This window comes from Saimiri boliviensis, chromosome 1 (genome assembly GCF_048565385.1).
Source record: "Saimiri boliviensis isolate mSaiBol1 chromosome 1, mSaiBol1.pri, whole genome shotgun sequence".
Lineage (NCBI taxonomy): Eukaryota > Metazoa > Chordata > Mammalia > Primates > Cebidae > Saimiri > Saimiri boliviensis.
The window spans coordinates 120,780,295-120,807,531 of NC_133449.1; the positions used below are offsets into that span (position 1 = coordinate 120,780,295).

The 27,237-nt window shown below is 43.7% G+C and overlaps 2 long non-coding RNA genes and 1 pseudogene across 2 annotated transcripts in view; 2 read left to right on the top strand and 1 right to left on the bottom strand.

The window, feature by feature from the left end:
- The window catches only part of LOC141585160 (uncharacterized), a 31,247-nt gene extending 24,758 nt beyond the window's left edge, over nucleotides 1–6,489 (bottom strand). Inside the window, exon 1 of the long non-coding RNA XR_012518513.1 lies at nucleotides 6,382–6,489. This is a non-coding gene — a long non-coding RNA (uncharacterized LOC141585160). The remainder of the gene's footprint in view (nucleotides 1–6,381) is intronic.
- LOC104652804 (uncharacterized) lies at nucleotides 138–27,237 on the top strand. Its single transcript, XR_746089.2, has 3 exons — nucleotides 138–580; nucleotides 8,231–8,360; nucleotides 20,648–27,237. It is a non-coding gene; the product is annotated as an uncharacterized LOC104652804 (long non-coding RNA).
- LOC141585159 (keratin, type II cytoskeletal 7-like) lies at nucleotides 11,876–19,757 on the top strand (annotated as a pseudogene).

A 27,237-nucleotide genomic window follows, 5' to 3' on the forward strand; every position in this document is an offset into this window, starting at 1 on the left:
TGTGTAAAAGGCAAAGTGCTTTGTGGATCCGTATCTCATGCAGTCTTAGGCCTCCACCCCCAACCCCATTCTATATTCAACCTCTGTAAATTATTTACCTACATTGTTTTCTCAGTCCCCTGTACCCTTGCATGGACTGTATTTCCTGCCAGGCATATGCTATTTTCTCTGCCTGGTTAACTTTTTTCTTTTTGTGAGAGGAGTCTCACTCTGTCACCCAGGCTGAAGTTCAGTGGCGCGATCTTGGCTTACTGCAACCTCTGTCTCCTGGATTCAAGTGATTCTTGCAGCTCAGCCTCCCGATAGCTGGGATTACAGGTGAATGGCACTATGTCTGGCTAATTTTTATATTTTTAGTAGAGACGAGGTTTCACCATGTTGATTGGCTAGGCTGGTCTCGAACTCCTGACCTCAGATGATCTGCTCGACTCAGCCTCCCAAAGTGCTACGATTATAGGCGTGAGCCACAGCACCCCGCCTGCCTGGTTAACGTCTACTTATCCTTCATTCCTCATATCCCTCAAGACTCGGTTCATATATCAACTTCCATTTGTGCCTGAGCATGTGGAGTCCAATGCAGGTAGAGTCCAATGCTCTCTTCCCTAAATATAATTGTGTAATTTGCTTCCTCCTCCTCCTCCTCCTCCTCCTCCTCTTCCTCCTCTTCCTCTTCTTCCTCTTCCTCTTCTTCCTCTTCTTCTTTTTCCTCTTCTTCTTTTCTTCTTCTTCTTCCTCTTCTTCCTCTTCTTCCTCTTCTCCCTCTTCCTCTCCTTCTCCTTCTCCTTCTCCTTCTCCTTCTCCTTCTCCTTCTCCTTCTTCTTTTTTAATACAGGCAATCACTCTGTCCCCAAAGCTGAAAGGCAGTGGTGAGATAATCAGCTCACAGCCACCTTTGCCTCCTCGATTCAAGAGAATCTCTTGCCTCAGCCTCCCGAGTAGCTGGGATTACAGGCGTGTGTCACCGCAGCCAGCTAATTTTTGTATTTTTATTAGAGACAGGGTTTCACCATGTTGCCCAGTATGGTCTTGAATTCCTAGTCTCAAGTGATCCTTCCTCCTTGTCCTCCGAAAGCGCTGGGATTACAGGTGTGAGCCACTGCACCCAGCCTGTGTGATTTATTTCTGAAGCAGACTGGTTAAGAGCCCAGACCCTTTAGCAAGATTCCTCAGTCTACAATGCTAGCTGCCCTCTTGCTAGTTAGGAGTCTTCCGGCAAGTGCTTTCACCTCTCTATGACTTGGTTTTTCATCTGTAAAATGGACACAGTAGTAACTAACTAAAGATTAAGACCAGATACGTATGCAATATGCTCAGAATGGCAAATAGCATCAATACCTGTTAGCTATTATTTTCTATGATAGCTTTCAATTCCCACGTCTGTGAATCCCCCACTGAACACATGGAGCTTACTCTCTTCATCCTGTACTCCCAGTTTTTGCCTGGGGCCTGACATGGTGTAAGCACTCAAGGAAGGTTTGCTGGCACTTGTTAAAATGAAGAATAAGAGAATTGGCAAAGTAAAGAAAATGTGAATGGTGTTAGGAGTAATGGAAATATATACTAATATAAGGATTGACAAACAAAAAAAATAGAGAACCCATATCTTCTACTAATAAGTATACTTTATAAAAAGGTAGTTGAAAATACAACTTCTTATATATTAATGTTAGGCTTACATGTAGCCACTCATCAAGGGAAAGTAGAGAATTATCACATTTGTAGGAACAAAAACCTCACTGGGCTATTTTCCACCTCCATGGTGTGAATAAGAGGTCCCATGAAACATGATGCTAAATATATGGTCTTTTTTCAATCTATCCGCTGATAACCAAAAATCCAAACAAGCTTATGCCAAGCAGGAAAAGAGGGTGGGTGTGAATGAGCCGTCGTAAGGTCCAGGTCTCTGGAGCTGGAGGATAAATGTCCTCTTTAGGGTATATGTCCCCCACTAATGCACACAGCCTCTAGAGCCAGATTACCTGGGTTTGAGTCTCAGCCATGACATTTACCAGCTGGGTGACCCCAGGCCAGGCACGTCCCCTTTTTGTCTTCAGTTACCTTGCCTGTAAAATAAGGGATAATGTGGGCATGACCTCATAGGGTTGTTGTGAAGTGAAATGAGATAATCCTCGTAAATCCCTAAGCACTGCACCTGGCACAAACATGCACTTCATAAATGTATGCGGTCATGATTACCAAATGAGGCTTCTCAACGGGGACTCAGAGACTTGGTTGGTGAGGCTGGGATGCAAGGAAGCTTCCAGATAGGAAGAGACAGGCTGGGACATAGGAGAATGCATTTGGCATTAAGTGGGAAAGAACGAGTGTGCTTGCTTCTGTTCCCTGTGTTTGGATTGGCTTTTTAAACAGCACAACCTCCGCTAACCTTAGTTGCAACACTGCACTGAAATGTTACTCCCAGGATTTGACATTTTCTTATTCTTCCTACGACTGTTTTCTCCTTTGTTGCTTTGAAAATATGAATTAATGATGAATACTAATGAGCCCCGTGACAAGCCAACCTCCGTCTAGACACCACTAATATCGGGAGTTTCAAGACTCACGACACTTCTAAGGAGGGAAGATGTAAAGAATCTTTTCCCTGATTTCCAGACTCACATGGCCCCAAAAGTCATTTTCTCCCCCTTTCCTCCCATCCAACTCCTTTCCTTTAAAATTTTTAAAGAATCTTCAAGAAAGCCGCATGAATGAGACTTTGAACTTGTTCATAAGATTTTATGTGTCTACCTGGAGTAGACATTAAATTGCTTTTTTTGTTAAAGTACTGTTGCATTTATGAAAATCTTGCTGGATGCCTTTTTATCACCCTGTTCTTGCTTTTTTTTCTTTTATTGTTTCTTATGTTGTTTCATGGAGCTTGGGGATTTGTGAAGCAGCCAACCAGAGCGAACTGAAGTCATTGATACTGAACACACCGTGACTTCCTAGCTGATGCCAATTTCCCCTCCCCCTCCAATAAAAATAGTCATATTTGTCTGCCTTTGGCATCAAAGACAATTTTTATTGCATGGTCTGTACCATTGTCTCAACATGATGATAGATTTCTGAGCATTAAAATCCAAAGAGAAACTAAGAAAAAATTGTCATATGGAGGATTTTAGAGTAAAGCCGTACAATTGATTTGGGTTCTGTAAACTTAGACAACTTTGCCAGTCCATGTCACTATTTACACCAAAGACATTCTGTGCATTCAGTAGCTATTGTATTAGGGATCAGCTTTCAGGAGCAAACAGAACCTTGCCATTAGGGCTCTTCCTCCACCCTGAGTTCCCTTTCTTGGCTGCACTCCGTGGATCAGAGGGCTGGACATCAACAACTGAGGAAAAAAATGATAAGAGATGGGCACCCAGCAAGACCCTAGTACTCACCAAAGCCATCACAAATTAGTTCCTGACTTCACTGACCTCTGGAAGTGCTCCCATTGAAACAGTAAAAGAAGCTCTGTACTGAAGATGTAGATTCAAATCCTAATTGGCCAGCCGATGTGGCTCACGCTTTTCATCTCAGCACTTTCAGAGGCCGAGGCGGGCAGATCACTTGAAGTCAGGAGTTCAAGACCAGCCTGGCCAACACGAAATCCTGTCTCTACTAAAAATGATAAAATTAGCCAGGCATGGTGGCACTCACGTGTAATCCCAACTACTCAGGAGGCTGAGGCAGAATCACTTGAACCCGGGAGGCAGAGGTTACAGTGAGCTGAGATCATGCTACTGTCCTCCAGTCTGGGCAATAGAGCAAAACTCTGTCTCAAAAAACGAAAACAAAAACACCTAACTAGTATGTGACCTTCAGTCTATTAGCCCTGTGACTCAGTTTACTTATCATAAAATAGGGATACCGTTACAACCTCCTTCTTCTGACTGTCAAAAAGATTAGATACTAGGCCGGGCAGGGTGGCTCACCCCTGTAATCCCAGCACTTTGGGAGGCTGAGGCGGGTGGATCACGAGGTCAAGAGATCAAGACCATCCTGGTCCACATGGTGAAACCCCGTCTCTACTAAAAATACAAAAATTAGCTGGGCATGGTGGGATGCGCCTGTAGTCCCAGCTACTCGAGAGGCTGAGGCAGGAGAATTGCTTGAACCCAGGAGGTGGAGGTTGTGGTGAGCCAAGATCACGCCATTGCACCCCAGTCTGGGTAAAAAGAGTGAAACTCCATCTCAAAACAAAAAAAAAAAAAAAAAAAAGATTAGATACTGAGAATATCTATGAAACTTAGTCTCTGGCTAGTGGTAAGAGCTCAAGTGTCTCTTGCCAGTGTAGATACATATAAGCAAGTCATGTGATAAAGGAACTAAACTTACCCAGTTTCTCCTACTCACTGGAGAAAACATTCTATCTAAGATTCAGCAGGAGTTGGTGACTTTCTTGCCCAGAAATTCCTGCCTGCAGAAACTCTTCAAAATAGTCAGAATTGTTTCCATTTTACTAAAATTGTCTTTAACTTGCTTTCTCATTTCAAGCACAAATTTCACATTTACCACCTCTATGAGTTTTCTAATAATTTCTTCATCAAATCATACGTCACCTATTAGCATATGTATTTATTCGACAACAAATTCACCTAGAACCTCCCAGTTCTAGGTGTGGAGGTAGTGGGCAGTGTTGGGCGGGGATATAGGCTCATAGAAATCACAAGCTGTGAAGCAGTCCCTGTCCTGGAGAAAGTCATGGGCAAATGGGTGCCTCCAGGCACTTAAACAACAATATTAGTGGAAGTTTAGTACAAAGACTATGAGTGTGGTCTCTGAGCCAGACTTTCTGAGATGCAGTCTCTACCACTAAACAGCTGAACGGATCTCTTACCCATCTGTGCCTCACTTTCTTCATCTACGAAATGGACATGAAAATTACACACACTTCATGGAGTTGAATGAGATGATATGTCTAAAACATTTAGAATAATGCCTAATACATTATTATATTATGTAAACTTTATCTTAAAACCTAATGAATGCAAATTATGATTTGGTGTGCTATGGACCAAGCCTCGTGCTAAGATGGGCTTTACATTATCTGTCTCATTTCACCCTTGCAAGGAAATGTACACATCAACCCTGGAGACTATTTGGCCTTGATTGTAAATTGGAGTTAATGAAGTATCTTCCTATAACATTGTCAAAAGGATTCAATGAGTTAATATGTATAGAGTAGTTAGGGCTAGACCAGCACAAAGCAAGGCTTTAGCAAGACAAGCTTACAAAGTATAAATAGCTTGCCTGGATTCACATGGCCAATTGATAAGGGTTGAATCATTATTTAAACACAGGCATGCAATTACTACCTTACCACAGTGACTGACTGAAGGGAATGCACAACCAGACGCAGGTCTATGCAAAGCTTTGTGAAAGCACAAATCCTTCAGTCCTGCCTGGGAGGATCAGGGGAGTTTACACAAAGCAGATGATCCATTCCTTCCTTCCCTTCCTTTCTTCCTTCCTTCCTTCCTTCCTTCCTTCCTTTCCTCGTTCCTTCCTTCCCTCATTCTTCCCTCCCTCCCTTCCTCTTTTTCTATGACAATGGCAGTGGACATTTATTTACTTTGGTTCAGTGCAATAGTAATGACTCAGTATACACTAAAAAAATGTTACAAACTCCTGTGGGTCAAGAGACGTGATCGTTTATCACAAGCCAAGATGTAGTCACATATCACGTGATCACACAGGCTGGTAAGTGGCTTCAGTGGTGGTTGGGCTGAGTCAGCCTGAAGCAAGAGGAAAGCAAATGTGGTTAATTAAGACTGCAGGGAATGTTTAGACTGTGTGCAACCGATACCCTAGCCACCGTCTCCATGTTTTCCTGTAGAAGAAATTTGCATACAACTCAAATATTGCTATGCTTCCTAAAACCGTCCCAGACATTGTCAGGGAAGGAATTGAGAAGAAGGACTTAGCACTTTTAGAATTACCCCAGTTCCACGCTTAAAGAGCCGTGATTGATTAGAAAGGACAAGTAGTAATTCCCGAATTATGCTTCTATTTATACTTCAATTACAACACTGCGAGAAGAAAACAAGATTTGTGTCCCTTCAAGGCCTCTGTAGAACTGGGCTTAGTGTCTCTCACATAGATGATGCCCATAAAGGAATGGTGAACCAAGGGATGAAACAGAGAGAGACTTTATTAAGTATTTGATAGAATGACAGAGATATCTCTTGGCGCTTTAGGGAAAGATCCCAAAATAAAAACACGTAAAGTACAAATTATCTTTCCTAATGACTAGTAGGGCAGAACCTTTTGGGAAAACACACCCTGGAGCTGTTTTTTAAACTCTAAATAATAGACAATTCACCCTCCTGTTAATTGTTCCTTTAGCTTTCAAAATCAGCCAGTTGGCACAAGACACTAACACATACATACCTCATTAAAGAGATCCTCTGAGTACAGCTCCTAAAGCAAGGGATGCTCCCAAGCAGATTTGGAGTGACAGTAGTTCCACAAGCTCCTCCAAGAAATAAGGGTTCTTGTTCCAGTAAGTAGAGAAATGCTGCAACAATAACCCTTTCTTGGAGATTCACAATGCACACTATTCTGTTAAAGCATCTGCAACAACAGAAAAATGTATTCAATTGTGTTTAACACAATGATGCCCAACTATATTTGGCCATAAAATTCTAAAACATGCATTTATATTTTAAACGTATCTTTTAATTTACATCTATATAATAACTGTGTCTATATATGTGTATATTTTATATATATATATATATATATATATATATATTTTTTTTTTTTTAGACAGAGTCTCACTCCATCACCAGGTGCCAGGCTGGAGTGCAGGGGCGTGACCTTTGCTCACTGCAACCTCCACCTCCCGGGTTCAGGCAATTCTCCTGCCTCAGCCTACCGAGTAGCTGGGACTACAGGCATGTACTACCATGCCCAGCTAATTTTTTTGTATTTTTGGTAGAGACAGGGTTTCACCATGTTGGCCAGGATGGTCTCGATCTGTTGACCTCATGATCCACCCGCCTCGGCCTCCCAAAGTGCTGGGATTACAGGTGTGAGCCACTGCACCCGGCCAACTGTATCTATATCTATAGAGAGATGGATCTGTATCCTGAAGAAATGGTTTCTAATAAAATACACATAACAGAATCCTGGTCTTGATTAGATTGTGTTGGTTGCATTGGATGTGAGCATAGGCTACAGGTGAGTAAGGCCCTGCCCTCCAAGTAAGTAGCTACTGTATGATGTGATGTCTATGGGAGGCTTTAATGGGGAGAAGATAATGTGGTATTGCAGGAAAAAGAAACTCTGGGTACAGGAATTAATGAATATGGAAACATAGTGAAAGTGGAGAAAGACAGCAAAACTTCTGAACTTGTAACACCAGCCTTGCCATGCTTATATGCCCAAAGAGCTGATCTTGAGCCCTGATGGTTAAGAGCTGATTTTGAACCCTGATTTTGAGCAGAATGGCTGAAATCAAGAACTATACTCCTGGCCAGGCACAGTGGCTCTCACTTGTAATTCCAGCACTTTGGGAGGCTGAAGTGGGTGTATCACCTGAGGTCAGGAGTTCAAGACCAGACTGAACAATATGGTGAAACCCTACTTGTACTAAAAATACAAAAATTAGCTGGGCGTGGTGGTGCATGCCTGTAATCCCAGCTACTTGGGAGGCTGAGGCAGAATAATCTCTTGAACCCGGGAGGCGCAGACTGCAGTGAGCCAAGATCATGGCACTGCAATCCAGCCTGGGTGGCAGAGCAAGATTCTGTCTAAAAAATAATAATAAAGAACGAATGAATGAAAGCTGGGTGCAGTGGCTCATGCCTATAATCTCAACACTTCGAGATGTCTAGGTGGGAAAATCACTAGAGTCCAAGAGATAAAGACCAGCCTGGGCAACATGGCAAAATCATGTTTTTACAAAAATTACAAAAATTGGCTGGGCATGGTGGAACATGCCCATAGTCCCAGCTACTCAGAAGGCTGAGGTGGGAAGATCACCTGAACTTAGGGTGGTTGAGGCTGCAGTGAGACATGCTTGAGCCACTGCACTTCAGCCTTGGAGATCCCGGAAAGAAAAGTAAATAAGAAGAGAAAGGAAGGGAAGGGAAAAGTAAATAAAAAAGAAAAGAAAGGAAGAGAAGGGAAAAGGAAGAAGGCAAAGAAAAGAGAGAAAAGAATAAAAGGGCCTACACAACTATGATTCTCTCTGCTCTCCCTTTAACAAATATTTCTGTTCTCTCCAATTGCTTAGCCAATCAGGAGACTCCCTCATCCTTCTGGAAGAAGGGCACTACCACCCTCACTCAAAGAGTTTTCCTGGAACTAAGAAGCTGAACTTGCACGTCATTAAATGCTAAGAGACACTCCTGAGCACAGCCCAGGTATGGATTTCAGATTCAGCATTGCAACACCAGATTCAGTTAGCCCAGCTGACCTCTGCATGCCTCAAAGAATTCAGGTTTAAAGGGTTTATCCCCGAATCTCATGGCTAAACCTCATCCTCATTTGTACTGTTAAAGTGTTCCCAGAATGTCCTCTCACATGCCCATATCAGAAGGCATGACCTTGGTGCTACAGTTGAGAAGGTCTTGGGTGGATTTTCCAGAAGAGTTAGACCTCATGAGGTGAGATGTTCAAAGTCATGGAAAGAAAGGTTGAAGGAAACAGAGACACTGGCCTACAGCAGACAAGCTTTGTGGAACGTGTCAGCAAAGTTTCCAAGTCCCCACGGTACTAAACTGTAGAACAGGAGTGAGATGGATTATCTGTAACCCTAATTAGATATTAGAAACAAGTCAATTTTGACTCAAGAACAAGGAAGAATGTTTAATAGGGAGTGGCCAAAGACAGGATAAGGTGATGCCTCTGTTGGTAGTAAGCTCCCCATCAAAGAAAGTCAGAACACAGAGGCTGTATGACGACTGGGTGAGAAAGCACCTTAGAAATAATTCAAGTATCAGGTGAAAGAGTGACTAGGAATATCTCTAAGATTCCTTTCTACACACTCACATTTCCCTCTTCTTTATTCTCCCCATGACAGAGAAGTCTCCTTGAAATAAGACCAATGGCATTAATGCTGGTCCGTAAAGACCCTGCCCTCTGCACGGGCTGTGTCCTTAGCTATTTGGAATAGCATAGAGTAGACATGAAATCTGTCGCCGGTCACAGCAGGATGGAAACAGGGGGACAAGTGCTTCTAGGCGAGCCTTCTAACCCTCCTCTTTGGTCTTTGTCCATCACGCCCCTGATCACCAGGTAGCTTAGACAGCCTGCTGAAAAGAATTCAGAGGCTCTCAAGCTCCCAGCAGGAAAACCTTGAAGCCCTGTTGTTGGAAATAGCTCCCAACCTGCATCTCAGGCAGGTATTTTTAGGTTCTGTCTTGAAGACATAGAAACTTTCATACATTTCAGCTTCTTTGTCTTGAGTCACTGAAACCCCAGACATGTCATTGAAAGCGGGTATAATTGTGGTCTCCTCCACCCACCAATCTGAGCAAGTCTGAAAGAGCTTCCTGCTGTGCAGCAGGGAGGATGGAGAGCCTTTTCTGGCAAGGGAAAGTCAAAATGGATTTTTTAAAATAATAATATGTTGATCAAGAAGAGAAAAAAGTATCTATTGAGGAGAGGGGGCTCTGCTTTGGGGCTGATCTGAGAGGAAGGTTACCTATTATTTTGAAACCTTGTCTTAGTTCTCCCTTGCAAGTATAGAATTCAAGCTTGGAGGAGCTAACGTCTCCTACTTGAGAATAGGAAATACAGATGTTTGGAATGATCTGAGTTAGATCGGTGGCTGTTATTAATATGAGGTTCTCTGAGGAATAATTATAATTGTCAATCACTGGGCATAGTCTGACATTAGAAGGAGAAATAGAAAAGAAACCAAAATGATGCACGGCACACATAAAATGGCAAAGCACATTCTGATAGTGCGGAGGAGCTGGTCAAAGGGCTGTTTGAGTTCCTGAGAGAGTTTGGCAACCATATTACCACGGTCAGGTCAACAAAGGTGAGAGGGCTATGATTTCTGGGACTCCGGGAGACGTGTCTCAAGGGCCGATGTTTTAACTACAGGGCAATTGATCCCAAGTGTCTGATGGCACACTAAGTGCCTGCAGTCCACGTGACCATGAACAACAACGTTAATCAAATCACTCACAATTAGGTTGCACCCTCTCTCTCATCAGTAGGTTTTGGTATCAGACAGCAAAGTTGATTGAGGTGAAGAATGTGTGTGGAGTTGCGTTAATGAAATAGACACTAGACCAGGCGTCCCCAAACTACGGCCTGCGGGCCGCATGCGGCCCCCTGAGGCCATTTATCCGGCCCCCACTGCACTTCAGGAAGGGGCACCTCTTTCATTGGTGGTCAGTGAGAGGAGCACGGTATGTGGCGGCCCTCCAACGGTCTGAGGGACAGTGAACTGGCCCCCTGCGTAAAAAGTTTGGGGACGCCTGCACTAGACCTTTCTCATAGGAATAAAATAGTAAAGCACTTCCCCCACAGGATTCAGAAAAGCGATCACACATCATCAGTTTTCTAACTTGATTAGAAAGCAAACACCTACTCCTGGAGTGGGATTTAAGGAGGCTTACAGAACAAGGGTGTCCTACATGTTTTCCCTCAGTCTCTCCTCTATGAGAAACCAGAGTCTGATACAGAAGCAGCAAGATCATTTGCAGGTCCCAGAGCAAGAGGAAAACGCAGAGCCCCTTGTTCAAAACTTATTAAACATTTCAAGGGCCAGGTGCAGTGGCTTTCTTCTGTAATAACACTTTGGGAGGCAGAGGCAGGAGGATTGCTTGAGCTCAAGAGCTCAAGAGTTCAAGACCAACCTGGGTAACATAGTGAGACTCCATCTCTCAAAAAAACTTTAAAAAATTACCTTGGCATGGTGTCATGCACCTATAGTCCCAGCTACTTAGGAGGCTGAAATGGGAGGATCACTTGGACCTGGGAGATTAAGGCTGTAGTGGGCTATGATTATACCACTGCCTTCTAGCCTGGGTGACAGATGGAGGTCTGAATCCTCCAAACTATTTCTGATGGGCGTCTCCCCTGCAACCCCCAACATACAAAGAGAATTTCAAGATGTGGTGTCAACAACAGGGCATTAAGCCAAATGCAAGGCCCTTTTGGGAGCAGGACTTTGGGTAGTGACATGGGTCACTTGCTTATGAAGCCACCTGTGATCACAGTAAATCCGTCTGATGGTCTCTGAGATCAGGAGCACTAGGAGATGTGAGGCCTTGTTCAAATCACAAAGAGACCTTGTAGGTGTTATTGGAACAACTGGTAAGGAAAAGTCAAAATGGGCTTTTAAAATAACAGTATGTTGATCAATAAAAGAAAAAAAAATCTGTTAAGGGAAGAAGCTCTGAATTTGGTCACTTGAGCCCAATGGTTGTGTTTGTAAAATTGCTCAATGCTCAATATTTTCTACACAGCATTGAATACAGAAATCACCTGATCCTAGTCAAGCTTCCTATTTCACACACACACACACACACACACACACAACACACACACACACACACACACACACACACACACACACATACCCACATACCCCTAATATTTGCTGAAAACAAACAGTGATAGGTTTGGTACTAAAAGCTTTTATTTGCTCTTCACAATGACCCTATAAAGAATGAAACATTATAATCTTTATTTTTGAAATTTTAGATTCAGGGGGTACATGCAGAGGTTTGTTACATGGATATATTGCATAACGATGAGGTCTGAGCTTCTAGGGTGCCCATCATCCAAACAGTAAACACTGTACCAAACAGGTAATTTTTTAATCCTTGCTCCTCTCCCCACTTACCCCTTTGGGGTCCCTAGTGTCTATTATTTTCATCCTTATGTCATGTAAATTGTTTAGTTCTCACTCATAAGTAGGAACATATATTATTTCAGTTTCTTTTTCTGAGTTATTTCACTTAGGCAATAACTAAGATTATTATAATAACTAGGTTATTATCTTAATAACTAAGATTAGGATAATGGCCTCCAGCTTCATCCATGTTGTGGCAAAGGATGTGATTTCATTCTTTTTATGGCTGCATAGTATTCCATGGTGTACATGTACCATATTTTCTTTATGTAATCCACCACTGATGGATACTTAGATTGATTCCATGACTGCTATTGTGAATAGTGCTACAATGAACATGAGGGTGCAGGTATCTTTTTTATATAATTGATACGGTTTGGTTCTGTGTCCCCACTCAAATCTCACCTTGAATTGTACTCCCATAAATTCCACATGTTGTGGGAGAGACCTGGTGGGAGATTGTTTGAATCATGGGGTTGGTTTCCCCTAAACTATTCTCATGGTAGTGAATAAGTCTCATGAGATCTGATGGTTTATCAGGGGTTCCACTCTTGCATTTTTCTCATTTTCTCTTGCTGCTGCCATGTAAGAAGTGCCTTTCACCTCCCACCATGATTCTGAGGCCTCCCCAGCCATGTGGAACTGTAAGTCCAATTAAACCTCTTTTTCTCCCCAGTCTCAGGTATGTCTTTGTCAGCATTGTAAAAATGGACTAATACAGTAAATTGGTACCAGTAGAGTGGGGTGTGGCTGAAAAGACACCCGAAAATGTGGAAGCAACTTTGGAACTGGTAACAGGCAGATATTGGAACAGTTTGGAGGGCTCGGAAAAGGAAAATGTGGGAAAGTTGGAAACTTTCTGGAGGCTTGCTGAATGGCTTTGACAAAAACACTGATAATCATATGGACAACGAAATCCAGGCTGACATGGTCTCAGATAGAGATGAGAAACTTATTGGGAACTGGAGCAAAGGTGACTCTTGTTATGTTTTAGCAAAGAGACTGGTGGTATTCTGCCCCTGCCCTAGAGACCTGTGGAACTTGGAACTTAAGAGAGATGATTTAGGGTATTTGATATAAGAAATTTATAAGTGGCAAAGCATTCAATAGGTGACTTTGGTGCTGTCAAAGGCATTCGGTTTTTTATGCTTTCTTTTTTGGTCTTTTTGTTTTTTTCCTTTTTGTGGAAAATGGGGTCTTGCTATATTGCCGAGGCAAGTCTCAAACTCCTGGGCTCAAGCTATCCTCCTGCCTCTGCCTCCCTAAGAGCTGGGATTACAGGTGTGAGCCACAGCACCCAGCAAAGGCATTCAGTTTTAAAAGGGAAGCAGAGCATAAAAGATCAGAAAAGTTGCAGCCGGACAATGCAATAGGAAAGAAAAATCCATTTTCTGAGAAGTTCAAGCCGGCTGCAGAAATTTGCATAAGGAGCTGGATATTAATCCCCAAGACAGTGGGGAAAATGTCTGCAGGGCATGTCAGAGGTCTTCACAGCAGCCCCTCCCATCACAGGCCTGAAGGCTTAGGAGGAAAAAGTGGTTTCGTTGGTTGGGCCCAGGGTCCCCCTGCTGTATGCAGCCTAGGGACTTGGTGTCCTGCATCCCAGCCACTCCAGCCATGGCTAAAAGGAGCCAAGGTAAGCTTGGGCTGTTGCTTGAGAGGGTGCAAGCCCCAAGCCTGGGCAGCTTTCACATGGCATTGAGCTTGCAGGTGCATAGAAGTCAGGAATTGAGGTTTGGGAAGCACTGCCTAGATTTCAGAAGATGTATGGAAATGCCTGGATGCTCAGGCAAAAGTTTGCTGCAGGGGCAGGGCCTGCATAGAGAACCTCTGCTAGGACAGTGGAAAAGGGAAATGTGGGATCAGAGCCCCCACAGAGAGTCCCTATTGGGGCACTGTCTGGTGAAACTGTAAGACAAGGGCCACCATCCTCCAGGCCCCAGAATGGGAGATCTACTGACAGCTTTCACTGTGTACCTGGACAAGCTGCAGACACTCAAAGCCAGCCCATGAAAGCAGCCAGGAGTAGGACTATACTTGCAAAGCCACAGGGATGGAGCTGCCCAAGGCCATGGAAACCCGCTTCTTACATCAGTGTGACCCAGATGTAAGACCTGGAGTCAAAGGAGATCATTTTGGAGCTTTAAAATTTGACTGGATTTCATACTTACCTTGAAACTCTTGAGTTAGCCCCTGCAACTCTTGTTTTGGCTAACTTTTCCCCTGTGGAAGTGCTGTATTTATCTAATACCTGTACCCCCATTTTATATAGGAAGTCAATAGCGTGCTTTTGACTTTTTGCCTTGTCTCAGAGGAGACTTTGGACTGTGGACTTCTGGGTTAGGGCCGAAATGAGTTAAGACTTTGGGGGACCGTTGGGAAGGCATGATTGGTTTTGCAATGCGAGGGCATGAGATTTAGAGGGGTGGAATGATATAGTTCGGCTCTGTGTCCTCACCCAAATCTCATCTTGGATTGTACTTCCATAATTCTCATGTGTTATGGGAGGGACCTGGTGAGAGATAATTTGAATCACAGGGGTGGTTCCCCCATACTATTCTCATAGTAGGGAATAAGTCTCACAAGATCTGATGGTTTTATCATGGGTTCCTACTTTTGCATCCTTCTCATTCTCTCTTGCCACCACCATGCTAGAAGTGTCATTAGCCTCCCACCATGATTCTGATGCCTCCCCAGCCATGTGAAATTCTAAGTCCAATTAAACCTCTTTTTCCTCCCAGTCTCTGGTATGTCTTTATCAGTAGTGTGCAAGGGACTAACACAATAATGGTTTCTTTTTCTTTGCATAGATGCCCAGTAATGGTGCTGCTAGGTTGAATGGTAGTTCTGTTTTTAGTTCCTTGAGAATTCTCCACACCGTTTTCCACATTATCCCGATTTTAAAGCTAAGGGAGCTGAGGCTTCATGGGATTAGCTATCTGACTCAAGGGTTTGTAACTGCTGCATGGACACAGCCAGAACTCTGAGTTCTGACCTGGATTTTTTTTTTTTTTTTTGAGACAGAGTTTTGCTTTGTTGGCCAGGCTGGAGCGCAGTGGTGCAATCTCATCTCACTTCAGCCTCTGCCTTCAGATTCAAGCCATTCCCCTGCCTCAGCCTCAGAAGTAGCTGGGATTACAGGCACACACTACAGTGCCCTGCAAATTTTTGTATTTTTAGTAGAGACAAGGTTTCACCATGTAGGCCATGCTGGTCTCAAACTCCTGACCTCAAGGGATTTGCCTGCCTCTGCTTTCCAAAGTGCTGGGATTACAGGCATGAACCACTGTGCCTGACCTGACCTGGATTCTTAACCATGAGGCCACACTCCCTTCTTTGGAATGCACTGTCTCACTATCTTTTTCTTACACTGTGGAGACACCTGTCCCATTTGACAATGAAGGGAAGAGAGGTCAAGGTGCTCTGAAAATTACTTGGAAAATTACTAAGAGAATCAGGTCCAACAATAACCCTGGCTCATGGCTCCTTAATTGAACAAAGGAAAGAAAAAAGAGAATGGCCCCAAACACCCTTCAGCACTCATACAGCCACTCGGCTGAGGACCGAGGCTGGCAAGACATCAGTAGGTCACATGCCCCACACCTCCTGGCAGGGTAGGCACTGAGCCAGGCAGACTGACCCCAAGAGAAACAAATGGAAAAGCCTGAGGGAAAAACCCACAACACAAATACCTGTAAAATCTTTTTAGGTTCAAACTGTGTTTTGCAATAGTCAGGAAAAGAAAGAGAGAGAGAAAGGAAGGAAAGAAGGAAGGAAGAAAAGAAGGAAGGAAGAAAGGAAAAAGAAAGAAAGAAAGAAGGAAAGAAGAAAAAAGACCTGGCTGAAGCAGATTGTAAAACTGTAAAGGAAAAGTTAATTAAATCATAACTTAGTTGCTAAGAAAGCTTTGCTCCCAGTTAAAGGAAATCATTCCTACAACTGGAAGCAAAAGTTGTACAGAGCAAGGAAATATGGTCCAGCTTATTTGAACATTTCTTCCCCATTTTCTGCCCTGATGGGAAATATCGGGAAATAAGAGGGTATAATGAAAAGAAGTCTGGGGATCCTGTCACCCCAGGATTCACAAGCAGCTCTTTCATAAATGGAACTGCTGATCACTCAGTACTGAGCCCATGCTGACTCAGCCTTCGCATGAAGAAGGAAGGATCTCTTCAGAGGCAAGTCTGAAACCAGGAGATTGACTTGCGAGCACAGCATTTCAGCACCTACCAGGCGTGAGAAGTCTTCTCCACTGCTTTGCTGGAACATCTGTCTGCTTTGGCCATCTCTGTCAATCCCAAAGAGCTTCTCAAAAACAGGAATTATTGTTCCATTTGTTGTGGTGTCCTTTAGTGCTTTATCTGGCACATATGAGGCTCAGTAAGTTGAACTGGTGACAGCTGGGTTTGTGGAGGAAGGTGCTTATTTGGGATCCAATTATTTTTCTTTACATCTTACTCTATATATTTTGACTCCCACTAATAGGCTGAGAAGAGCTATTAAAGATATTTACTGACATTGCCACTTTAATAAAACTTTATACAATATATAAAATAAAAAGAAATATTTGCTTTATCTGTTTTTCCCGTATCTCCTGATTGTGGATGCCTGGGAGGAGAGACGTACTCATGGATAGACCAGCAGTATCCTTCACTGATAGCGGTTTCTGAAATACTTTTTTATTCTGAGACAGTCTCACGCTGGAGTGCACAGCTCACTGCAGCCTCAACCTCCTGGGCTCAAGCGATGCTCCCACCTTGGCTTCCCAAAGTGCTGGGATTACAGGCACGAGCCACCATACCCAGCAACTTCTGAAATATTAAGAACGGAGCGAGTGCGCGATCCTCCTCGCCCGCCGCTAGGTCCAGCCCGGCCCAGCCACCATGTCCATCCACTTCAGCTCTCGGCTGCTCAGCTCACGCTCCGCGGGCTTCTCCGGCCACTGCGCCCAGGCTCGCCTGAGCTCCGCGCGCCCCGGCGGCTTCTGCAGCAGCACCCTCTAGGGCCTGGGCGCCTCGTGGCCTCGCGTGGCCATGCGCTCCGCCTATGGGGGCCCGCTCGGCGCCGGCATCCGCGAGGTCACCATCAACCAGAACCTGCTGGCCCCGCTGCGGCTGGACGCTGACCCCTGCCTCCAGCGAGTGCTCCAGGAGGAACGTGAGCAGATCAAGACCCTCAACAACAAGTTCGCCTCCTTCATCGACAAGGTGCGCGTTTTCTGGAGCAGCAGAACAAGCTGCTGGAGACCAAGTGGGCGCTGCTGCAGGAGCAGAAGTCTGCCAAGAGCAGCCGCCTCCCAGACATCTTTGAGGCCCAGATTGCTAGCCTTAGAGGGCAGCTTGAGGAGCTGCAGGTGGATGGGGGCCGCCTGGAGGCGGAGCTGCGGAGCATGCAGGATGTGGTGGAGGACTTCAAGAATAAGTATGAAGATGAAATTAACCGCCGCACAGCTGCTGAGAATGAGTTTGTGGTGCCGAAGAAGGATGTGGATGCTGCCTACGTGAGCAAGGTGGAGCTGGAGGCCAAGGTGGTCGCCCTGAGTGATGAGATCAACTTCCTCAGGACCCTCCATTAAATGGAGTGACAGAGCTGCAGTCCCAGATCGCGGACACGTCTGTGGTGCTGTCCATGGACAACAGTCGCTCCCTGGACCTGGACGGCGTCATCGCTGAGGTCAAGGCTCAGTATGAGGAGATGGTCAAATGCAGCCGGGCTGAGGCTGAGGCCTGATACCAGACCAAGTTTGAGACCCTCCAGGTCCAGACTGGGAAGCACGGGGACGACCTCCGGAATACCCGGAATGAGATTGCAGAGATGAACCGGGCCATCCAGAGGCTGCAGGCTGAGATCGACGCCATCAAGAACCAGCGTACCAAGTTGGAGGCCGCCATTGCTGAGGCTGAGGAGCGAGGGGAGCTGGCACTCAAGGATGCTCGTGCCAAGCAGGAGGAGCTGGAGGCCGCCCTGCAGCGGACCAAGCAGGACATGGCATGGCAGCTGCGTGAGTACCAGGAGCTGATGAGCGTTAAGCTGGCCCTGGACCTCGAGATTGCCACGTACCACAAGTTGCTGGAGGGCGAGGAGAGCCGGTTGGCCGGAGATGGTGTGGGAGCCGTGAATATCTCCGTGGTGAATTCCACTGGAGGCAGTGGCAATGGCAGTGGTGGTGCCATTGGGCTGAGCTTTGGGGGAACCATGGGCAGCAATGCCCTGAGCTTCTCCAGCAGTGTGGGTCCTGGGCCCCTGAAGGCTTATTCCATCTGGACCACATCCACCAGCCGAAAGAGCGCCCGCAGCTGAGCTGCTTCCCACCCCTCCATTCCCCCAGCCACTACCCACAGTCCCAGAAGATTCCCCTCCCTGCCTCCCATGCCTGTTCCCAAGACCGAGAGACAGGCTCGAAAGTGATGTCAGAATAGCGTCCAATAAAGCAGCCTCGTTCTGAGATCTGAAAAAAAAAGAAAAGAAATATTAAGAATGGCTCTTTAGAGGCCATAATCATTCTTTGCAATGTGTGTTTTAAATAATCCCTTAAAATGAAATATAGTAAAGAAGAGTAAATGCCACCAACACCATTAAAGTCTCAAAATACTTAGAAGATGTTGAGTAAAACCTATACCCTAATCTTTAGTGTCATTTAATGCCCTGACATTTGTATCTATTCCTGTTCATCCCTACAAAGTTTCTGGTTTCATTTCAGCCATGGCTTTGTATTAAGTATCCTGTATGCAAGGGGATGGTTCTACTTTCCCGGGTTGGTGGGTCTCTGCTACTAAAGGTGAGTTTCTCAGCACTCGAACTTAGAGATTCCAACTGAGTTGTACCCTTTGGGCTGATTCTGACTCGCCAGACACTTTCAGCTATGAAGACAGCCAGGGAAAATGAGAAGCAGCATCTGAAAAGATGGCTGGTTTCACCCCATCATACACAGCCTCCCCCAACAAGTGACTGGTAGATCCCCCCAACCTTTATTCTTCAATTCAAGTTGGGGAGGATCAGAACAAAAGGGAAAGAAAACGGGGGAGCCCGAAGAGAGAGCAGCCCAGAGCGCATGAGTAAATGTCAGGTTGTATGGGAGAGTTATAATTAAAGTCCAAGATGACAGATAACTATAAAATCAGATTGGTTCCTTTCCACATGGAAGGAAAACATAATGTTGTCGCCCAACCCAAGCTTTTTTGTAAATTGAAATTACAGTTTTATTTGGAGCTATTTTTAAAGGTCCATTAATTAAAAATTGGAAGTCATGCCAATGCAAGAAATACCATAAAAGGTGTTAGATTTAATGATCACCAAGGACTATAATTAAAAGATGATGTTCTCTGAATATCAAGCGCTCTAAATCCATGTTTGTGTTTTATTGAAAAATAAACAAATTCGGGAGCAAAGAAAAAAATAGAAAAAATATGTGCAAAATGTAATGATAATGGTTGACTTCTAAACAGCCAAGGAAATTATAGTCATCATGTGTGGGAAAAGAACAAACACCTCTTAATTGCATTTCATTATAACGTACCTTTCTCTGCTCAGTTGTATATATTAATTATAAAAATCGTGTTGCAGAGTGGAGAGGCTCTACAATAGTTTTTCCCCCGTCCTCCCTTAATTCTGTCTGAAGCAGGATGGAAGAACAATATCATCTGTCATCTGCAGAAAGAGCTTTCAAAGACAAAATCATAAAAAGAATGAAAGGCTATTATATAAAAAAGAAAAAAAATGCTTTGATTTCACAGATTTTCCATTTATTAATGTTTAAGTTTATCTGTTCTTTTAGCAAAGTATCTTCTCATATTGTTTTGTATGTGTATGTTCAGGTAACATCACTTTCTGATAACTGTATCACATGGCATATGCATTACATAGATAATTGTTCGTGGAAGGAGGGAGTGGATAGGAAGAAGTATTATTATGGAAAGATGCCATGCAGGACTTGAAGGACTTGAAGAATTTTCTTTTCTTTTTTTTTTTTTTTTTTTTTTTTTTTGAGATGGAGTTTCGCTCTTGTTACCCAGGCTGGAGTGCAATGGCGTGATCTTGGCTCACCGAAACCTCCGCCTCCTGGGTTCAGGCAATTCTCCTGCCTCAGCCTCCTGAGTAACTGGGATTACAGACATGTGCCACCATGCCCAGCTAATTTTTTTTAGTATTTTTAGTAGAGACGGGGTTTCACCATGTTGACCAGGATGGTCTCGATCTCTTGACCTCGTGATCCACCCGCCTCGGCCTCCCAAAGTGCTGGGATTACAGGCTTGAGCGACCTCGCCTGGCTTCTTTTTTTTTTATTGTACTTTAGGTTCTGGGGTACATGTGCAGATCATGCAGGGTTGTTGCATAGGTACGTGCATGGTAAGGTGGTTTGCTGCCTCCATCACCATCACCTATATTTGGCACTTCTCCCCACGTTATCCCTCCTCACCCTCCCTATCCCCTACTGTCCCTCCCCTAGACTCCCCCAACTGACCCCAGTGTGTGATGCTCCCCTCCCTGTGTCCAAGTATTCTCATTGTTCAATACCCGCCTAACAGTGAGAACATGCAGTGTTTGATTTTCTGTTCTTGTGTCAGTTTGCTGAGAATGATGGTTTCCAGAGTCATCTAAGTCCCTACAAAGGACACAAACTCGTCGATTTTTATGGCTGCATAGTATTCCATGCCACATTTTCTTTGTCCAGTCTATTCTTGATGGGCATTTGGGTTGGTCCCAGGTCTTTGCTATTGTAAACAGTGCCACAATGAACATACGTATGCATGTGTCTTTATAGTAGAACGATTTATAATCCTTTCTGTATATAGTAAGTAATGAGATTGCTGGATCAAATGGAATTTCTATTTCTAGGTCCTCAAGGAATCGCCACACTATCTCCCACAATGGTTGAACTAATTTACACTCCCACCAACAGTGTAAAAGTGTTCCTGTTTCTCCACATCCTCTCCAGCGTCTGTTGTCTCCTGATTTTTTAATGATCGCCATTCTAACTGGAGTGAGACAATAGCTCAATGTGGTTTGAATGTGCATTTCTCTAATGACCAGTGACAATGAGCATTTTTTCATATGTTTCTTGGCCTCATCTATGTCTGACTTGAAGAATTTTCCAAGGTGAGTCAAAATAAGAAAGTGGTGGATTGGATTTGAGGCCAATGTTTCTTATTGACAGGCTGCTGTTTACCTGTACTTAGGAAAATGATGGAAGTAATGCACTATGTACAATAAGAAAGGCCCCAGTTAGGGACTCCAAGGACCCCAAGACTGCCAGCGTTCGAGATGACGGAACGTTGTTGTTGTAAGCCAAGGTGGCCTTAGGAATTCTGCTTTATCAGAAATCTGCAGAAACAGGTGAGATCCATCTGTTTGGCAAGGGTTAATAATGTAGGATTCCAGAGAGAGCTTGGGATCTAACCTGGGCTTTTAGGAGATGTGTGTGCATAATTGCAGTTTTCTGGGCGGAGGTCCATAAATTACCAGATTCTTGGCTGCATCTGTAACCCAGAAAGGCTTAAGTAAGAACTGCTGCTCCAGGCCTTGGGTGCTCAATGTGTGGTCCCTGGACCAGCAGCATAGGCATCACCTGGGAGCTTATGGAAATGCAGAATCTCAGGCTCCACCCTAGATCTGTAGAATTAACACTGATGTTTCAGCAAGCTCCCTGGGCGATTCACATGTGCTTGAAAGTGTGAGATGTGTTTATTTTAACGACGCCATGAAGCGAATCCACATTCATGGCTGTGTTTTTTTATCCGTGTCTGTGAATCACGGAGACTCAGGTTCAACTCCAGGCTCAGCTGTGTGATCTTAGCCCTTAAGAAAGTAGCAAAAATCAATACTTTCCTCATATGTCTGTTATGAAAATTAAATGAGATCATGTGTGAAAAGCATTGAACAGACTGGCACATAGCCCTCTATAATAATTATTATTCTTACACATTTCCTGGATTTTGTCAGATTCTGGAAAGTATTCACGATATCAAAAATGTCATGATCTACAAGTCTAGAGAAGTGGTTCTCAACCAGAGACAATTTTGCTCCTGAAGCACATTTGGCAATGTCTAGAGACGTTCTGGATTGCCATACCTAGGGGTCAGAGACTGGCCACTCATGAGTAGAGAGCAGGGGGACTGCTGAACACCCTGCACTACACAGGATAGCCTCTACACAAAGAATTACCTGGCCCCAAAGAGTCAATAGTGCTGAGACGGAAGAACTCAGGTCAAAAAAACAAGGGAATGAAAAATGTACTTGATTAGGTCTTTGAGCCAGCATCCAGTTTCTAGGAGTACTTGAGAGGTTACTTGTCAATTTAACTTTGAAACTACAAATGCAACATAGAAGTGCCACTTTTTAATATGCCAAAATTCTCAGTAAGGCTGCTACAGGAATTTTACAAGGAAGGCAAGCAGTGACTGATCAACCTATGGAAATTAGGTCCCCCTCATCCCATCCTGCCATCCATACCTCAGCACCTTGTTCATTTTCTTTGGCGAACTCCTCGTGCTCAGTAATTATTGTGAACTTCATCTGTGCACAATTCTGCTCTGCCTTAATAGAAAATATTAATGGGAGATTTCTTACGTGCATGTAACCTGATACCCCCATGCTTGGCACAGATGGGAGAAGCATTTGTTTAATGAGCAACTTTATGCTGGGCTTGCCTCTAGGATATTGGTGAGACACATTAATATACATGTTCCTCTGGTCCCTCTATCTCTTTAAAAACTTGAGGTCAGGCACAGTGGCTCAGAGCTGTAATCCCAGAACTTTGGGAGGCCAAGACAGGTGGATCACTTGAGGACAGGAGTTTGAGACCAGCTTGGTTAACACGGCGAAACCTCATCTCTCTAAAAATTCAAAAATTGGTCGGGCATCATGGCTCACATCTGTATTCCCAGATACTCAGGTGGCTGAGGCAGGAGAATCCTTTGAACCCCTGAAGCGAAGATTGCAGTGAGCCAAGATTGTACAACTGCACTCTAGCCTGAGCAACAGAGCAAGACTCTGTCTCAAAACATAAAAGTAAAAAACAAAAATAAATAAAAACTTGAGACAAAACTAGAATAAAACATTGAGTTTGGGGTTACTTTAGATCTCCTAAGGATTCCCAGAAATTAGATGAAATAAAATAGAGGAAAATAAGCAGATGCATTTTCCACCCATGAGCAGAACAGTGGCACGGTAAAGACAGCAGGCTTTAACAATTATTTTTTTAAAAAGAAAGATGATGGACTCTGGGTATAGGCAGAACTGCATCCACATTAGCTTCAATATTTACTATGTGACTTTAGGTTTTGTTTTGTTTTTGAGACAAGGTCTCGCTCTGTCACTCAGACTAGAGTGCAGTGGTGCAATCTTGGCTCACAGCAACCTCTGCCTCCCAGGCTCAAGCGTTTCTCCTGCCTCAACCTCTGGAGTAGCTGGGATTACAGGTGCACACCACTACCGCCTAGCCAATTTTTGTATTTTTAATAGAGGTGGGGGTTCTCCATGTTGGTCAGGCTAGTCCTGAACTCCTGACCACAAATGACCCACCCGCCTCAGTCTCCCAAAGTGCTGGCATGGTGCCCAACCACTCTGTGACTTTACAAGTTACTCAACAGTTCAAACGGGGCTAATCATTAGAATGACTTCGAAAGGTATTCTGAGAGCATGATCGTACAGCTAGACGATATTCTGAGAAGATAATCGTACGGCAAATATTCAACACACACTGACCACAGCACCGCTATGTGTAGAGCACCGTGCCAGGTGTTGGCACATATGAACCATTTGGCACGGTACCTGCTATAGCATGAATATGTGGCACAAGCCACAGTTAATACATACGCTGTGCTCACACTGCTCTCATGTGCTCTCACAGACAAGCTGGATTCATGAAGGAAACCCAGGAATCCCCGCAGGGATGCCTGCCTTTTGCAGCTTGTCACCACCACTTGGGCAAGATTAGTGGTGACTTGAGGATTGCGCCATCTTGGTGCCCACTGGTGTTTGGCTTAGTGAAAAGAATCAAAGGATGGTTAAAAATAGTTGAAGTCAGCAAATTAAAGTGTCCTTTGTCAACTCTTTAAAATTAGGTAGGAAGGACACATCAAAGTAGTCTGGGAAAATAAATTACTGCCTTCGGAAATGGAAGAGAAGTGTTTGTGCAAGATTTATCACCGTGAGCAACACGATGTCTGAAAAGTAGACCCAACCTAAATATCCAGAGTATCATTTGGGAAATTAGGGAAGTTGGTGAAATGAATTTTTTTTTTTGCTTTAAAAAATACTAAAATTACATAAATCTATGGAAAATATACAGGAATGTTTGTGTACATAATGCCTATGTGAAAATACAGCTCTATGATCTAGTTATTCATAATAAAATGTAAGACACGAATAAAGTTATATCCAGCTGGGAGATGATGTGCTCTATTCATTTTTTATTCAAAATTTTCTTTAATCCTGCTGAAACCTTTTTCTAATTAAGAATAATAACATCAATAATAATAATTGAATATTTTAGGGTTAGCTGGATTAATAAGAATTTTTCTATTTTGGAAAAAAGAAAACCTCTAAAAAATATTCCAGAAGGAGAGAAATAAATAAAGACACATTGAAAAAATTAAATATGGCCAGTGGGTAAACTGTAATTCCCTAGTGCCTAACAGTTAGAAACAGAATGTTATGCATATGGTCATTTGCATGCTTAACTACAGAGAGAGAAGCAGGTACTCTGGAGAAGGCAAAAAGGGAAAGGTTGTACTTTGAAGCAGGAATTTACCAAGTAAGTTTTAATCTCTCCTCAAACTTAAGTCCACTTTGTACAACCAAATCCTGGACTATGACCACCACTCAACACAGCTAATCAAAATGTTCAGATACTCTTGTTTTGGGTTCAGCAAGACCTGTTTCTAAATCCCTGTGTCACCTCTTCTTTGCTGTTTGACTTTGGGCAAAGTGTTTGATGTCTCTGAACTCCTATTTCCTCAACTGTAAAATGAAAAAAAAAATTCGTCTTCCACAAGGCTGCTTTGAGCATCCAGTGATACGGCTAAAACACTTAACACCAATAACTGCTCAATCAGCATCTGTTAATTACACTATGATTATAACCATTCTAATATGTTCTCACGCTCCATTTTATTCCTGTCTAGGAGTCAAGTAATGGGCCAGGCTGCTTGGGGTGTTGGGATGAAGGTCTCCTTTTTGGCTTTATCTTCCATGCCAAAACTCAAACTCCAACCTGTGAGTTTCTTCCATTGCTAATTGCTGCTCCCCACACTGTGACAGCTGTGTCTTTCCTGTTTGGTGGCTGATGAATCAATCAAAAGACGCTTTTGTAAAGTAGTGATTTGGGAGTTGCTTAAGTGCCTGATAGAATGTGTGACACTGACATGGGGACTATGTTTACCACAGCATGTTCTCAGAGAGTGCCAAACAGGTGCCCAGCCCAAACCTACTCAGGGTCATTGTGCAGCAAGTTGGTAAATGCCTAATCAGTCCTAGTTCTAGTTTCTATGGTAATGGTGGTTTGAAGGCCAGTACTGCAACAATCTTATTTGCAGATATCTGCAGCATGGCTTTTAATCCCCGAACAGTGCTGTTTTCCCCTTGTTCTCTCTCTGAAAATCATTCCTGTTCAAAACTTATCTGATTCCTATCCTGTACCATCAAAACTCTGTTCTCTACACAGCAGATTGAAATCTCTGAGTACAGTACATTTCTGGTAAGGACTCAATATCTGCTAACAGTGTATGGAGCAATGTGTCTGAAAAAAAACACAAGGGTTTTAAAGTGGGATTCCACCAAATTCACCATAATTCAAGTCAACTATTAAGTGCCTACTGGGTGCTGAGCCCAGTTCTAGAGGCTCCTGGCAAGATGAAGAAGGGAAAGAGAGTAAATATTAACAAACACCATCCAGACGTCAAGGACTTCAGAGTGGAGTTGGGGGAAATGGTCATGTTTACATCTCAGAATGATGCAAGAAAAATTCATAAGGGCTTATCTAGCTGTAATGAAAGCCTGGAGCCTTCACTAAGGAGAAATAAAGACATTCTGGTTATAGGAGCAGGCAAGGAAATTAAAGACATCTGGATGAATACCACAGAAGTGCAGTTCTTGAGCTGGGCATTACAGAGTGAGATGGGCAAAGAATGAAGAAATGACACTTCCAGCTAAGAGAACAGCATGATCAGGGGAACAGAAATGCATTTTGTATTAGAAATGGTAGGAAAAAATCAAGAGTGGCAAGGACTTTGATTGTAGATGGGAAGGCGACAGGGAATAGAGCTCATATGTTGATGATATCGGTCATTACGGCAACACCTGCCATTTACTGACTACCTGTCATCTTCTTGATTCCACAATCCTTATACTTTATTAATAAAAGCAAATCTCTGTTAAGATGTAGAAAGGACTTACCGTGTCAGGCACTGTGCTAAGCACTTGATGTGCATGTTTATTGCACATCAATAAGCTCTGTAAGCTGTTGGAGATTTTTGTTTCTTTTGTTCGGCTTCTAAACAGATTTGTGACACACTGAAACATTCTTCAAGCAATGCAGTAGGTGAACACATCAACTTTCAGGACAGCTCCACACTTCACCAACTGTGTGACTCAGGACAAGTTACTCCCCCTTCTTGAAGCTCGGTTTCCTCATCTATAAAATGAGATGCAGTTAAATTCATGCCTTCCCAGGGTGATTGAGAAAAGTAAATAACAGACTACCTGAAAAGCACCTGGCATGGAGCCTGGCCATGGTAAACACTTAATAAACGCTAATTATTATTATCATTTTACCACCAGCAGTCTACTGAAGGCCAATGAAGCTATCCTGAGAACTTACTGAAAACTGAGAGAAAACACTGCATTTCTTTTGCCTGTTTTCTACCACCTGGCATGTTGATCTTTTTTTCTAATTATCAGCTAAAAGGTTAAACTTGATGACCTCCCCCCACCAAAAAAAAAAAAAGAACTTGATGGCTTCAATATACTTCTGGCTCTGAAATACCCATTTTTCAATACCCCATGCAAATACTGCTCCTCCAGGAATCCTTGCTAGGTCTCTTCAACCTACAAAGCTCTCCCTCTCTGCTGAATGCTTAGCTATTGCTCATCTTAAGCTGTTCATCATTATGAGATTGGGGCAAGGAGAAGAGTACCTCATCTACCTCCGAGCCCTCAGAGTGCCTTGGAGCAGAGTAGGGGGTGTGGGATGGAGGTGAGAGTGGTGTTAGGGAACTCTGGCAGGTGCTGGCTCATCCTGCACCCATAAACACCGACCCAACCAGTTAGCAGCCACTCTCCTATCTTTTCATACTCATCTTTCTCCTTAGAGTTCCACATCAAGACTGAATTTTCACTCCTGAAACCATTTTCCTTAGACAGAGACTCATCTGTCATCCATGCTGGAATACAGTGGCACAATCCTGGCTCACTGCAACGTCAGGTGA